Source organism: Eriocheir sinensis, chromosome 31 (genome assembly GCF_024679095.1).
Source record: "Eriocheir sinensis breed Jianghai 21 chromosome 31, ASM2467909v1, whole genome shotgun sequence".
Classification (NCBI taxonomy): Eukaryota; Metazoa; Arthropoda; class Malacostraca; order Decapoda; family Varunidae; genus Eriocheir; species Eriocheir sinensis.
In genome coordinates, this window is record NC_066539.1 from 6,295,519 (window position 1) to 6,303,850 (window position 8,332).

The 8,332-nt window shown below is 44.1% G+C and overlaps 1 long non-coding RNA gene across 1 annotated transcript in view; it reads left to right on the forward strand.

Annotated features, from left to right (window-relative positions):
• The window catches only part of LOC127005842 (uncharacterized), a 19,718-nt gene extending 11,888 nt beyond the window's left edge, over positions 1-7,830 (forward strand). Inside the window, exons 3-5 of the long non-coding RNA XR_007758953.1 lie at positions 513-670; positions 7,306-7,405; positions 7,666-7,830. This is a non-coding gene — a long non-coding RNA (uncharacterized LOC127005842). The remainder of the gene's footprint in view (positions 1-512; positions 671-7,305; positions 7,406-7,665) is intronic.
• Positions 7,831-8,332: the final 502 nt, after the last annotated feature.

Below are 8,332 nucleotides of genomic sequence, written 5' to 3' on the forward strand. Positions count from 1 at the left end.
GGACAATCAGTTGGGCGGTCAGAAGAGCACGAAAATATCGAAAGTAAATAGTAACGGAAGCAACAGTGCGGCTTTATTTTAGATATAGAACAAGTCAGGAAGAAAAGGGCAGCTAATGAGACGAGCAGCCTTTGACTTTACTCTGTCCAAAATTGTTTTATGTGTCTGGAATACAGTCTTCTGAGGTATTATTGGAAAAACGATATATTTATTTCGGCTTAAAAATAGTACTGTTTACGCTAAGGTAAAAAATAATGTTTATAAAAAGCCCATGATAAAATGAGAACAGTGACCAACGAGGTGTCCTGCAATGAACTCTGTTCGTCAAGAATAATTTCCCGTTCTTTTATTATTCCAGATTCCTTACACAATACCTCGTCTACATATTGCAAACACAATCTCTAATGAATTCTCTACACCAATGCTACTTCAACTTTTATCAATAATAAATTTGATGATTAAGGTATGTGTTGTCTTCTCTATCATATGTTATTCCTTGTACTTGCCCCCAGAACACTTCCAAGAGACATACTATGCGCATATCACAGAGTCGGGCCTGTGCAGTGACCTGCCTCAGAGCATTCCCTTGCAAGCCTCGTTAAGCGTGACTATCAGCCGCCGAACAGAGACAACAACAAGCCTTCCGCTACTGTAGAGGTCAGCCTGTAAGGTCAGACGAGGCCCTGTACCAATGCCGTGTGTGTGTGTGTGTGTGTGTGTGTGTGTGTGAGAGAGAGAGAGAGAGAGAGAGAGAGAGAGAGAGAGAGAGAGAGAGAGAGAGAGAGAGAGAGAGAGAGAGAGAGAGAGAGAGAGAGAGAGAGAGAGTTTCTTGGTAAAGTGCTTGGGTCGTTTAAGGACGTACCTGTAAGCAGGTGTCCAGATCACGGCAGCCTCTAGGTAAGGGAGGGAGTTCCTCTTATTGCTCTGGTGTGACTGCGTGGTGAGATGTGTTTGGTAAAGATGGCTTCATCACCTGTCTGTGTGTGTCGTCACGGCACGCTAGACCAACCAGCTCTAGACTCGGGGGGGTGCAATGTCAACTCCAAGGTCCCCAAAACGGCTTCTTCGAATCCGAGGTGATGTGTTGAATCGAGCCCTATGTGTAAGTACCAGAGAGAGGAATGGCCCACCCAATCACCGGAACCAAGAACCTCGGGGGTCGGCTTGCTCAGCCAGAGGGGCGAGCGGCATCCCTGATCACTTCGTGGTACCGGGAGGAGCGGGAGCTCCTCAGCAAAGAGATTGACAACACACCGATGAAACTCGTCGATAAATCCGTTGCACTGCCCAAGATAGGAAGGTCCGAACCTGCTAAGAAAGCAGGACGAGATCTTTCGTCGCCCAGCTCACCTTTGGAAGATGCGGGCGATCCGAAAATTAGAAGTCACGGTCAGAAACCTTCACAGGTCCGACCCGTTGTGGTTACAAGCGATTGGCATGGAATTTGTGAGAAAGGGGCGGAAGTGAATCAACAGTGTGCTCCTCGGAAGTCTTCTCTCCCCGCTCCTGGCAGCTTTGTGTATGAAAAGAAAAAGAAAGTAAAAACTGTCAGACTAGTGGGAGAAGATTATGCGTGGCTCAAAGAAGCCGGTAAACTGGTGTGCCTTGCACAGCCCACAGTTGAGTCCGCGTGGGCCGCTGAAGACGAGGAGCAGCTAAGGCTGCAGACGCAGGTTTTCCTGGATGGTTTCCTGCGCAGTCACTGCCATGACGATTCCCGAAGGGTGTGCACGCCCGCCTGGCTCCTTATGCGTCTCTTCCAGTGTTACTGTTTGGCAGCCAACGTCCCTGTGGCCGAGGTGGTTGACTCAGTGGTGGCGGGGCACATAGAAAAGTACCTCGTCGAGAAGTACGAGTGTACGTTGATGAAGGGCCGGGTGTGTGTGTTGGGCGTGGGCGTGTATAACGACTCACCGCTGCACACACTGTGGGCCAGCACGGCAGTCATTGTTGAGGACAGAAAGAACCCCAACAAGGCACCTACGAAGAGGACCAAGAACGCCTTCACGAGGTGTGTCTTGGTTCACCCGCATGAGGCCATGAGCAGTATTCGACTGTTCACGACTGACGCTGGAGAGAAATCCACCACTGGGAAGTTTGTGGTCAGGGCGGTGGCCAGGAAGCTACAGCAGGAATACTGTTGCGATGCTCGAGAACTGAATAAGATGGAGTTTGGCCACGTGATGTGCAAAGGGAACCGCGGCATCAAGACCGCCCGGCCCCAGTGCAGGATCATGCCTTCGAATCGCAAGGCCAAGCAGGAGTACCAGTACGCGAGAGTGATGCGGCGTCCCACTCCCCTGCTGACTCGTAACGACCTCGGCGCCGCCATCCAGCGGCGAGGCTTCAGGCTGCCGCGCCGCCAGAACCTCCACCTCATGAGGAACGCCAAGCTGCACACCAGCTACTCCAGCGGCAAGGACGGCGACACATTTCATTAAGGGAATTAAGGGATTAAGTAAACTTGATCTGTATCGATCATTTCTCCGTGAATAGCCTGCGTGGTAGCCTTGATATCTTGGCCATTTCCACTCAGTGACAGGGTCGCTTCCACTTCACACCGCAACGCTGTGGCCTCAGTATTACGGTAATGGGGTTTTCCGTTCCATCGCGGTTGTTGATTTTACGTTGTAAGGATGTTGATGGATTCTGTTTTTCAAATTCATTTATTTCGTTTTTTTTTTACCGCGGAGAATTGCACGTTTTACGAAAAAAGGAAATGTGTTTATATTTGCTGCTCAAATGTTGTTGTTGATGTTTGGATAGGTAAAAGATAGAAAGAATTGGGGGATATGATTGGATAAAGTTAGAAGGAATTGGAATTAAGTACGAAAGATAAAAGGTGGTGGGTATTGCTTTGTACAAGTTTTTTTTGTCTATCTAAGCTGTTTGCTGTTGTCAGTCGCCTTTGTATTGAATGCGAGTGCTTTCTTTGTGGCGTTGTGTTGTATATTTCATTCCTGGTGCTCTTCTGTCTAGGGTTGGTCTGCAGTTGATCGTGTTGGTGCGGTGTGTGTTTGGTTTTGTAATGGGTCTAATGATTGCAGTTTTGGATTTGTTGGGAAAGTATCCCATTGAGAACGTGTGGTTGAATAGCCATTGTAATTTTATAAGTGCATTATTTGGTAAGTTTTTTCAGTATTGTTCTGTTTATTTTTGTTTCCCCTGAAGTGTCATTTTTGAAGGTTTTAATGGCACTTTGTATTTGAGTTAGTGAGATGAGCGTGTCTGTGTATTGTGTCGATTGTAGTCTCGCTGTGTCTGAGAGGGTGTACATGTTGTGTGTGTCTTCGTTTCAATTAAGGAATTCTTCGTCTTCTCTTTGTTGTTCTCTTTCGTATTGCTTGTTTTCTTCTTGAGTGATTTTAAACATGTTTTCCCAGATTTCTCTGAAGGCTTCTTCTTTCTCTTGGTCTTCTTTCAGTTTGGTGTTATTTTTTTATGAAATGCTGATTTGTTGATGTTTGGGTTGCTTTTATTTTTTTCACCTTGCGCTGTAGCCTCAGTATTACGGTAATGGAGTTTCCCGTTCCATCCCGGTTGTTGATTTTACATTTTAAGGACTTTGATGGATTATTTTTTTCTCAAACTGATTTATTTCGGTGTTTTTACGGATAACTGCATGTTTGCAAAAAAAGGAACCTTTCTTTTTAGTGTTATTTCAAATCCTCTAAAGCAGGAGTTAGCCAGCATTTTCATTTGTGTGATGTGCTGGTGTCTCGTGTATGGTGGTGAGGCCTGTATCTGTTCCTCGCTTGCTTCTGAAACCATGTTGTGTTTTTTGTAATATAGTATTTGTTTCTAAAAATTGTCCGAGTCTTGTGTTGATTTTTTTTCCTTGATTTTCCTTGTTACTTCTAATGAAGGAATTGGTTTGTAGTTGATCGGGTTGGTGTGGTGTGTTTTTGGTTCTTTGTTTTTATTTCTCCATATCTCTAAAGAAAGTTGTATCAAGACACTCTTGTTGAGTCTGACACTAACTTTTGACTATTCCTATTCTCCTTTTTTAGGGAAGAATGATTTTTCAGATACTCTTAAGCGTCTTTTCTTGTGTTAATTTTCTGATCCATGTTTGCAGGTGTTGCGTCAATGAAAGAAACTTAAACTTAATTTAAGCCTCATGACATACGTAGCTGTCACTGTTTTACAATTCAAACCCTTTGGAGTTGATAGATATTGATTTGAAAACATGGAATAAATATTCATGCTTTAATTTTCAGTAACTATATTTTGAAGCAAAATGAAAAATCATTTATGTCGGTATTACTAATATTAAAATTTGCGCCTTAGACAAAAGCATTTTCTTCTTTTTTCGCAACGGCTTCATGCGTTTCACATTAGGGAATTTTTCTACTGGTAGCTGAAAGGCAAAGAGGCACTTGTGACTTTTTTGTGAGGTATGTACAACGCTCGTTATAACTTTTCTTCATTATGTGTATCAGAAAAATGCTGAATTAAGAATTTCTTATCCGAGGCCTCGACTTGGTGGTTAAATCTGTCGGAGGAGAGCAAGGGATGAAGGAAAAATTGTTGGAGGAGACAGTGGAAGAGGAGGAGGAGGAGGAGGAATAATAGCATCAGCAGCATCCGCATTAACAGCAGGAGGAGTAAGTGGAGGAGGATAAGTTGGAGCGGGAGGGAGAAAGTGGAGGAGAAGGACAAAGAAGAGGGAGAAGCAGCAGCAGCAGCAGCAAAATATAATAATAATAATAATAATAATAATAATAATAATAATAATAATAATAAGAAGAAGAAGAAGAAGAAGAAGAGAAAGAAGAGAAAGAAGAAATAGAAGAGAAAGAAGAAATAGAAGAAGCAGAAGGAGGAGGAGGAGGAGGAGGAGGTCTGAGGTGGTCGTGCTTCCGTGGAGGCGCAGGTTCTCCCGGTACAAGATATTTTGTGACGTAATTCCACGCTGTCAAGTGCTTAGGCTGCACCTCCTTGGGGGGATGGGGGGGAGAGAGAGAGAGAGAGAGAGAGAGAGAGAGAGAGAGAGAGAGAGAGAGAGAGAGAGAGAGAGAGAGAGAGAGAGAGAGAGAGAGAGAGAGAGAGAGAGAGAGAGAGAGAGAGAGAGACTCCTTGTTCGCTTCCTACTACACCCCCAGCTGTGATGAACTTAGTTAAGTGTTCCCTTGTAATAAAGGTGCCACGGAAAGCTAAAAGTATAATTTCATGTAGAATTTGCACGCATAACTACAAAGAGTTTATGGCAACTGTCGCAATAATTGTTTCGGTCGTATCTTGAAAAAAAAAAAGGTCCATGATAGTATAGTGTTTAGTAGGGTGATATCAGTGAGACTTTCATTACCTATCTCCCTTTCCGTAAATTATATATATACACGCTCATATATCAAGCCTCCTAAGACATTTCCCTTGAGATCCGTTCCAACAAAGCAATATGCCAGACCCCTTCCCTGCCAAGTTTCTATGAACCATTTTTACGGGTTAATGGGTATCCATCCAACATGACGAAACAACTGGAAGTGATTTATTTGGAAATTAACGATAGAAGAAATCGAAGCTGCCGTTGAATTTCGAGTTGACTGAAAAATATGAAGTGAAGAGATATGAAGGAAAGTGAGGAAAATGCAGTAAACTAGAGACATAGGAGTACACTGATGACGTCCTCCTCCTGTGTGAGTCAGTCCCAAGCAGCAGCGTGTCAACCCCTTCTATAGATCTTGGTGTCAACAGTTGCAGCGTGATGTGCGTGTCCGTGATCACTGTCCCGCGTTGCCTTATTTGTCACCAGCACGGACACGGCGCGGCCTGCCCTCCAGTGACGAGTGGGCTACCATACCCTTGTCCAGGCTTATCAATCCTATCCCCCCCCCCCTCCTTCCCTGACTTCCACCTCTCTCTCTCTCTCTCTCTCTCTCTCTCTCTCTCTCTCTCTCTCTCTCTCTCTCTCTCTCTCTCTCTCTCTCTCTCTCTCTCTCTCTCTCTCTCTCTCTCTCTCTCTCTCTCTCTGCCTCCTCCCCCCCCCAGCCACCACTATCTCTACGTACAGCAGCTTATGCATCATGCTTTAAGAGTTTTGCTCCGTCGTTTATTCATTTAAGGCGCCGAGGAACGAGTATTTAATTATTGTTTATATGCTTATCGCGGCTTCTTTCGTTACTTATATTTATTTAGTCTTCTTGCACCATTTTTGTTTTTTTTGTTTTGTTTTGTTCTTTCCCTCAATTAACGGTTCACTGGGTTGCTGCTCTTGTTGTTGTTGTTGTTGTTGTTGCTGATCCTATCCATGTCTGGCTTTCTCTTTTAGCTTTATTTTCATGCGTGTTCTTGTTCTTTAGTTTATTATGTTTTCTTTTTGTGCCTGTTATCCATTTTTTTTTCGTTTGATTATTTTCTTATACTGCTCGAATTTTCTCTCTTCCTCATTTTCCTCACTCCTTTCCTAACATTTTTTCTCCTCGTCTTGTGTCTATTTCTAACATTATACATTTTCTTTATTTTCGCGTTTTGACACTGCACCATTTTCTCTTCCTTCTCTTCCTCCTCCTCCTTTTCTTACTACTCCTCCTCCACTGCCACCATGAACTATAATCTCTCCCTCCCTCTCTCTCCCTCCAACCGTCCTCCATGTCTTGCCTTGGCCCGGCCCTGCCCTGCCCTGTTGTTCCTGCTCAGTGGACCGTCCCACGCCCCTCTTTCAATCAAGCCACTGTACTGCCTCTCTGCTGGCCGTCACTCAAGCGCCGCCAAAACCTCGAGCACTGGTTGGCTAACTGACTCGCTGGCTGGTTGAGAAGGACTAGGAACTAACACGACATAGGCACTAGGCGTCCACAACACAGTACGATATCATGGGACTTGAAGGTTTTGAGAGGAAGAAATTACTGTCCAAGATTCTTCCTGTTTTCTTTTTTCCCTTATCATCCTTTTCTTTGTTCTCTTAGTCTTTTTCTTCCCCTTTTTGTTGCTCATTCTCCTCCTCCTCCTCCTCCTCCTCCTCCTTCTCCTCCACCTCCTCCTCCTTCACCTGTCAGTCACGCCCTCAGTTACCTGCACCTAATCAGCCAGTGTCCTGATAGGTATGCCTTCCCGAGGGGTCCACCGCGTCTGTCCCTGTTGCAAGGCTTGGACACGGGATAATTGCCACAAAGAGAGAGAGAGAGAGAGAGAGAGAGAGAGAGAGAGAGAGAGAGAGAGAGAGAGAGAGAGAGAGAGAGAGAGAGAGAGAGAGAGAGAGAATGTGTGTGTGTGTGTGTGTGTGTGTGTGTCCGTAAATGTTTTAAAGAAAGATTTGTCAGCAATAATTCGTCCTCTATCACTAATCATGCAGAATTTGTGTTACAGCAGCACTAAACAACAATGCCAAGGTGTAATTCAGCCCCGATAACCTTGCTCCCGCCCCCCGCCTCCGATGTGCTGGGGAGTCGTCCTTTGTTGCGTTTGTGTAAGTGATTCTTTTATCATCGTGTGTGTGTGTCATTTTAACGTGTGCGTCTTGAGTGTTTTGGTGTCATTGTCTTACTTGATTTCATGTCCGCCTTTTTTGTGCTCAGTACATTCATGTTTGATATTTTATTTCGGATATTCTTTTTTTGGCAATTTTTGGTGTCTGCGTTAGTAATGATTGCCTGTTTTAGATTATTTTCACCTGTTAATCTTTGTTGGATGTATTGATGTGTATGTGTATATTTTTTTTCCACACAGGTATACATATGCCCGATCGTGTAGTGACCTCTATAGCTATTCAAACCCTTGAAGACCAGTTTAGTATGTGTGTATGTTCCTCCACAGCGTGGGTAATTAGTAAACGTTGATTTAGACTTCAATCAAACCATAATCAAGCTTGTGACATGTTCAGTCAAACATGGACTATATGTGGTGGAAGTATATTATTTTTCACTGGATGATATACATAGTTTCTCTTACCACATTTATGACAGTGTGTCTGAATAAATCTCGACTATTTGTGCAAGGAAGTATGGAGTCTTTAGTAGGCCAACTTTCCATATTAGGCAGCTCTTCTTGATAGAAATGGCTGCAGCCCGTACTAACCTAAGGGAAGAGGTCAATGTAGAGTCATTTATAACTTAACTAACCAGCCATTAACTCTGAGCAAAGCTTGTAATTCAGCTTGATTAACAGCTAGTCGTGCCTCTGTGCCCATTCCTTCACCTCGGGGCTGATCGTTACACACATTACATCCCCTCGTTACTTATCTGGTAACACAGTGAACACAACAACTGCAATCCCACTGACCGACTCTCTTTTTGACAGCGGGGAAACACAGGTTATTGGGCGAGAGGAACGTCATTCACGCCTTAACGAGTAACATATCAGTGAAACATTCTAGCACCTGTAATATTGCCCTTGA